At 40.5% G+C, this 6275-nt stretch overlaps 1 long non-coding RNA gene across 1 annotated transcript; it reads left to right on the plus strand.

Moving 5' to 3' along the window:
- Positions 1-2903: 2903 nt before the first annotated feature.
- On the plus strand, positions 2904-3561 carry LOC123468665. Its single transcript, XR_006642356.1, has 4 exons — positions 2904-2948; positions 3030-3193; positions 3278-3430; positions 3502-3561. It is a non-coding gene; the product is annotated as an uncharacterized LOC123468665 (long non-coding RNA).
- The last annotated feature ends 2714 nt before the right edge of the window (positions 3562-6275 follow it).

Here is a 6275-nt window from a genome sequence, read left to right on the forward strand (position 1 = left end):
TTGAAGTTTTCATATTTCGAGTTTTTAATACATTTACTACTTTCCCCTTTCACCCAAAATAAAAACTTGTTAAGTTTGTTTTTTTTTTATTTATTTTTTTTTAATGTTAGTTGTTTTTAGATTCAACTTCTGTTGAGCATCTGCAAAGGTCTTTCCATACCATTCCATAACCCACAACATAAGTGCAAGTCGTGTGTTTTCCTGTGCATTTGCGAGCTTGATCGGATTCCCAGTTTTCTTCCATGACAGGATAAATATTACGTTGTTTCGGTGCGCTTGGTTGAGCCGGGCGTGATTGTGTGGGTCTTTCCATGGTAAGAGGTGTAGGAGCCGTCATCCTAGTGAACGGTTGCTCTATTATTTCTTCCGGTGGTTGAGTGCCTGAATTTGGGATCATTGAAGTTAATTCGTGCGCTTCTTCCGTATTTATTCCATATCGTCTTAATCTTCTAGCTTGTCGAATTTTTTCCATGATTCTTGTAAAAGGGTCACAAATTATCAATATGCGTAGGGATATGATGAATACAATGAATCCTATGATAGATAGGATAAGAATTTTTGATGTGTCGAACCATGAGAACATGGTTCCTATCTGATTATCTTGTTTTTCTGACATCACTATGTCAGAAACAGATTTTGAATTTGATTCCTGCATTAGGCCTACTAGATCGTTTATGATGTTTAGTTGCTCCATTTCCATTGTTTCATGCGCTGGATGGCTCTTCAGACTGTAGTCGAAATCATTCAGGTGCAACTCTTCGAATTCTGTGATGAGGTCTAAGTTCGGCATGTGAATGCTTGCTTTTTGTTTTACCCATTCTCCATTTGTTGAATTGTGTTCCCAGGTGTGATGGAATCCATTTAAATTCACCAAATGAGTTTTCCAAAAGCAATCGGAATATGGATGTATAGACCATCCATCTACTCCGATTGTGCAGTTTTTGTCTTCATAGGTAAAGAATGGTTGAAATCCACATTTCGATTCTTTTGCGGAGATGAAAATCCGTTTGGTTTCACATTGTTGGAGCGTCATCGCTTGTCCGAAGCCTTGCAGTCTCGTACAGATGGGTAATCCGAGCGCTGAAGCAGCAAGAATTCCGTTACTTTGAGCTAACATCACCGCTTGAGTTTTCTTTATCGTTGATAGTTGACAATAAACGTCGCGAATTTCTTTTGCAAGTTTGTTTTCGTGTTCTGTTTCTATACTTATTTTATATTGCTCATGCATTTTTGAAATATCGAATTTAATTTTGTCGCCGAATTCTTCTATATTTTGGGGTAGACCGCTTTCTGTTTCGTTTTTTATTGGCACCTCCGGTACTTGTTCTAGGGTTAAAGATGCTGCCTCGGGTATTTCTTGCTGAGATGTTTTTTCAGTGTCATCAATAATTTCCATTATTGCATCCTCCGTAATGGTGTGATTTTTTGTGACTGGAGGATCTTCGATTTTTTCAGTTGTTGTGAGAGGTGTTGTTGAATTGCTTATTGATTCAGTTGTTGTTGTCGCTATAGTTGTCGTTGAAAATTGTGTAGTGGACGTGGTTTCAGTTGTAGTTGATGGCAATGTAGGTTCAGTACTTGGAGTTGTAGGCCTAGTGGTTGTAGTCGTTGGCTCAGCAGTTGTAGTTGTAGCTGTGGTAGTGGTAGTTGTAGGCTTATTTGTTGTAGTTGTAGGCTTTGTTGTCGTAGTTGTAGGCGTAGTAGTTGTAGTCGTAGACTTTGTTGTTGTAGTTGTAGGCGTAGTAGTTGTAGTCGTAGACTTTGTTGTTGTAGTTGTAGGCGTAGTAGTTGTAGTAGTAGGCTTATTTGTTGTAGTTGTAGGCTTGGTTGTGGTAGTCGTAGGCTTAGTTGTGGTAGTCGTAGGCTTAGTTGTGGTGGTCGTAGGCTTAGTTGTGGTGGTCGTAGGCTTAGTAGTTGTTGTAGGCCTAGTTGTCGGTGGTGTGCTTTTAACGGTCGTTTTTATGGCTGTTGTGGCTATTGTTGTTTTAATTGTGGTTGTGCTTAATTTTGTAGTTGGTTTTACTGTCGTTGTGGTGCTTGAAGTAGATGAAATAGATTTTTGTGTGGTGGGCGTGGTTAAGTTTTCGTTGTTTGCTTTACTTTCTCTTTTGAGCAGAGGGGGTATAAGTGGGAGTTGTGTTCCGTCCAATGATTGTTGAGTATTAAGCGCTATAATGGCTGCTGCTGAAAGCGTCCGTATTTGATGCGGGTTCCGATATTCGAAGTTAAACTGTTGTTTTCTACTTGAGCCGTGGCAATGCCCTAAACTCAGACGTCCTACTTTTAGTGTGAGACATTTTCTGTCTGACGCCAGTGAATGTAGGCCAGTTCTGTCTGTTGCCATGAGCTGTCCTGTGTGTTCGAAAGTGCCCCAAATTGAACTGGTGTTGGCGCATTCCTGTAGAATAAGCATTGTTGTGTTTGCCTTGACGCAAGCGTTAGTGTTGAACGGTCTAATGGTGAAATCAGACGTATACTCGAAAGCTTGGCCTTTGGTAGTGGCTCTACTGCAGTTTCCTACGGATACTTGTGATTGCACCAGGGGGTCGTTACTTGTGATAAATGTTTTTAGTTCTTCTTGACATTTTGTCCAATCTGTGTCACAATCTTCCATGGTTAGTTGTTGTTCAAGCCCATGATGTGTGACACATTTTCCGTTTGCATATTGTCCGTTCTTCAACAATCCCCAGGCGATCATGTCCCACATGATGTTTCCACTGCCGTGATTTGCTTTCAAGATACCGCCAAATATGGGTGAGTTGATTGTGGTTGTAATTGCTCTTCGTTGTTCTAATCGGACTTCTTGAATATCCTGCAATGTTACGTCGGGAAAATTTTCTATAACATCCGGATTGGTATTTATTGTTTGAAAGAACCACTGCTGGTTTTTCCTGGTATCTCCTTCCAAAGCACACTTTTCCAATTTTAAGGTTTCGTCGACCCCTACGGTAAGACACATTTCTGATTCTTGGGAAATTAGGTAGCTGTTCTCTTTTTCTAAAATCCATCTCGTTGATTCCTCTGAACAGGCTGCAGCAAATACGTAATCGTGTGTTGTCTCCGTGATGCAGATATGAGTATTTTGTACGCGTATCGTTTGGTCGACAATGTACTCGAATTTTGATCCTGATGGAAGAGGGTCGTCCTTTGAAAGTTGACTGTACGTTGTCAAAGGGTTTCTGCTTCCGGACTCGTAAGTAATGTATATTGTTGTATCCTTTTGTACGATTTTTCCATCTTCCTTGATTATTTTTGGTCTTCTATGTGCCAATCTTAGAGTTCCCCAGGCGTATGAAATACTGTAGAGACGAATCCCAAGTTTTTCGTCTTCAACTTGGGTGTCGAAGAGAAAGTGAACTTCTTGAAGAAGAGAACGTTGTGGTCTGGATTTGTACAACTCTCGGTAGTCTTCGCACACGGGTGTGGCAAGGTTGGTATTTTTAAGGCATGTTGCGATTGTGTTCTTGAACATTTCATACAAAATTTTTGTTGTTTCTGCAGGAAACGTCAAATACGTTAGAGGGATTCCAACCACTTTATGTCCTACCGGTGCGATATCCTTATCTGGTTTGTTAAGAAAAGATATTTCAATCTGCCGACTGGTGTCGTAAAGGCGGCTGGAATTATCCGACTCCGGTTCTCGAGGAAGTTCCAGGTATCCTTTCCCTTTTAGCAACGTCTGAGTGTATGAACTGTTGGTTGTTCTTTCTCCCCACACGATTGTATTTTGATTTTGGATGAATTGTCCTTCCTGTTGGGTGGTGTTAAGTAATCCGAAAGGGCTTTCGATTGGACTATCTGGTTTCTCCTGACGTAGCGTGATCTGTTCCGCTACACAATTTAGTGTTTGGTATTCCTTGATGGCGTACCATTTACCTTCTCCTGTAGGAGTGGCTGTGAAACTGAGTCCCGTCGGTCCGGTTTGCATATTATTGTTGCCACATTTTTTATCATTGACCATCCGCCAACACTCCAAAGGGGTGATTAGTATTGTTTCCTGGGAGTAAACTGTATCGAAGGATCCGATCCAGAACGATCCGGTTATTTTCTTTGTTTTAGTCCACTGTCGACATGTCCATCCTTTCCAAGTGGCTGCTGGTTTTTGTTTGGTTACTAAGGTGTAACTAGTTGGTATCCTTGGTAAATGTTGTGTTTCTGGTTTTTCATTATCACAGTAGTAAGGCAATTCGAAGTCTAGGATTCTGCGTATTTTCATGTTGTTACAGTCGCAGATGGATGCGTAGATAGGGTAAGTAGGGTTAAGTGAATGAAGGAGGCAAAGAAGGAAGAGTAATGTCTGCATCTGTGAAAAATGAAAATGTTTAGTAATCCGGTCCTTGATATCGTCTTCTTAAGTGGTATTGGTGATTCGTTATAGGATCGTTTCGGTTTTGGTTACGGTAAAGGTTAGGTATTGTATGGTTTTTTGGTTCTCCTTCGTTCCTGCGTGGTTTGATGTTCGTCTTCACCGGATGTATCAGCTGCTGCTTCCTTGGTCGGCCTGGTCGGCGTTGGTGAATTGTTGGTTGTCGTTGTGCTTCAACATTTTCTGGTAGGTTTTGTAGTATTTCTTCTTCCTTAGTTGTTTCTTGTTTTCTTGGTGTGTAAAGTTTGAGACGGTTGGTATGTACGATAGATTTAAGTTTTTGTTTTCGGTGTGCTGGATCTCGTAGTTGATATCCGAGAAGCTTCTTGAGATTTGGAATGGTCCGTTCCATCGATTTATGAATTTTCCTGCTGCTGGTGGCGCCTTCAGTAATACGTAGTCACCTATGTTGTATTTAAAAGTTTTCGTGGATACGTCGTAGTATTTTTTCTGTCTTGCTTGGGATTTGAAGAGATGTTCTCTTGCCAGTTTTTGAGCTTTTTCCCATTGCTGTGAATACACCATACTAGTATCTTCATAGGTCTCGTATCTTCTGTTAATCTTGATATCATTAGGCATTATTGGTTCTCGTCCGAAGAATAGAAAGAATGGTGTTTCTTGAGTTGAAGCTTGTTTTGCTGTGTTGTAAGCAAAAGTAACGAAAGGAAGATATTTGTCCCAGTTAGCAGGTTGGTCGGAGACATAACAAGCTAGCATGTCACAGAGAGTTCGATTGAACCTCTCAACTAATCCATCAGTTTGTGGATGATAGGCCGTAGTCCTTATTTGTTTGACTTTGAAGAGTTTACACACCTCTTGTATTAGACTGGATAGAAAGTTAGTACCTTGGTCTGTTAGAACTACTTCTGGAGATCCATATTTAGTAAATATTTTATTAACTAAAATCTTCGCAATTGTTTGGGCAGTTTGATTTCTCATTGGAACTGTAAAAACAAACCTACTGGCATAATCTGATATAACTAATATATATCTGTATCCCTTAGCGCTTTCTTGAATTGGGCCCACTATATCCATAGCGATCCTTTCCCATACTCCTTCAACTAAAGGCAAAGGGTGCAATGGTGCTTTACTTCCACCTACCGCTTTTCTTTTATTGCACATCAAACAACTTTTAACGTATTCTATTACGGAGGTACGCATGCATGGCCATGTGTACTGTCTTTGAAGTCTAGCCAACGTTTTTCCTACTCCTAAATGTCCTGCCAATATGTGATCGTGATTTTCCCTTAAAATTTGTGGCACCAGTCTTACTGGCGTTACAATTCTTCTTTTGGTATCTACCAATAGTCCTTTGTCGTTTATTTTAAATTTATTTTTAATGTCCTTACTTGGATTGGCCTTTGCCATTTCTTTTAATATTGTTCTGCAATACTCATCTTTGTGTTGGAGTTCTATCCATTTTTCCGTGTCCTTGGACTGATTACTTTCCGTTTCAAAAATTACTTGTTTTGTTCTAGTTTCCTTGGTTTCGTTTTTTACTTCTGGTTTCTCTTTTGTACCTGTTGACCTTGTTTCTACTTTCGCTAGCGGCACTATTGGGGTGCGACTAAGTGTGTCAGCATTTTGGTGTGACTTTCCTGGTCGGTACCCAATAATGATATCAAATTCTTGGATCTTAAGAGCCCATCGAGCTAATCTTCCTGCTGGTTCTGTCTTACTCATTAACCATTCTAAAGGTCTATGATCTGTAAATACGGTAAACTTACGCCCGTATAGGTACGTCCTAAACACGTCGATGGCGTGGATTATTGCGTATGCCTCTTTCTCTGTGGTTGACCACTTGGCCTCGCGGTCGTTCAGATGTTTAGAGGTATAGGCTATGACGACTTCTACGTCGTCTGATTTACGAAGGTCCTGTCCGTCGGACTCCGCTAAATCCGTTGATTGA

Source organism: Daphnia magna, unplaced genomic scaffold (assembly GCF_020631705.1).
Source record: "Daphnia magna isolate NIES unplaced genomic scaffold, ASM2063170v1.1 Dm_contigs417, whole genome shotgun sequence".
NCBI lineage: Eukaryota > Metazoa > Arthropoda > Branchiopoda > Diplostraca > Daphniidae > Daphnia > Daphnia magna.